Below are 693 nucleotides of genomic sequence, written 5' to 3' on the forward strand. Positions count from 1 at the left end.
GACTGTCCCCCAGTCACTGCAGTCATCTTTCTGGCTCTGCCTCTGCACACCTTTGACACTCTGGTTAGAATATATTTTTTAAAAAACAAGCAAAATTCGATTGTGTGTCTCTAGCACAGCTGAAGCCAACTGAGTCTTTAAAAAAAAATAAGAAAATGAAAGGAAATGAAACTGTTAAAAGATAAACTGAGGCATATTAAAATTTTTGTTTATTTGAGCAAAGCTCAAATTGGTTGTCCTTGGGTTTCAGTTTCTGAGCCTGAGGCATTTACAAGCTTAGACTGAGGTTTGTTTTCGTGGATCACCACAGCATGAGAGAACACCTCAGTCTAATAGGCCTACTTGTTTAATTAATTTAACAATACAAAGGAATATAAAATTAGTACTGTACTACAAAATAAAAATTTCTCTTTTAAGAAAATCATCGAGTAGGAGAAAATACTGGTTGCCAGCATCCCTTTCCTGATTCCTTCTTTCATGATAATACCCAGAGTTTTGTTCCCATATGCTCATCTCTCCAATAGTGTTCCGGTACCTCAAAGGAAGCTGACTGCTTCCTTGGCAACAGAGGAACTGACATAAATGTCGTCACCGAAAGGCATGAGACCTCACTGAGATGTGAGGAAGGATTTCCAGGGTTTTCTGGAAAGATGTTTCCCCCTTTTTAAGCATAAGCCTCCAGAAGAAACACTC

The sequence above is a fragment of the Lipotes vexillifer genome, unplaced genomic scaffold, assembly GCF_000442215.2.
Source record: "Lipotes vexillifer unplaced genomic scaffold, Lipotes_vexillifer_v1.1 scaffold327, whole genome shotgun sequence".
NCBI lineage: Eukaryota > Metazoa > Chordata > Mammalia > Artiodactyla > Lipotidae > Lipotes > Lipotes vexillifer.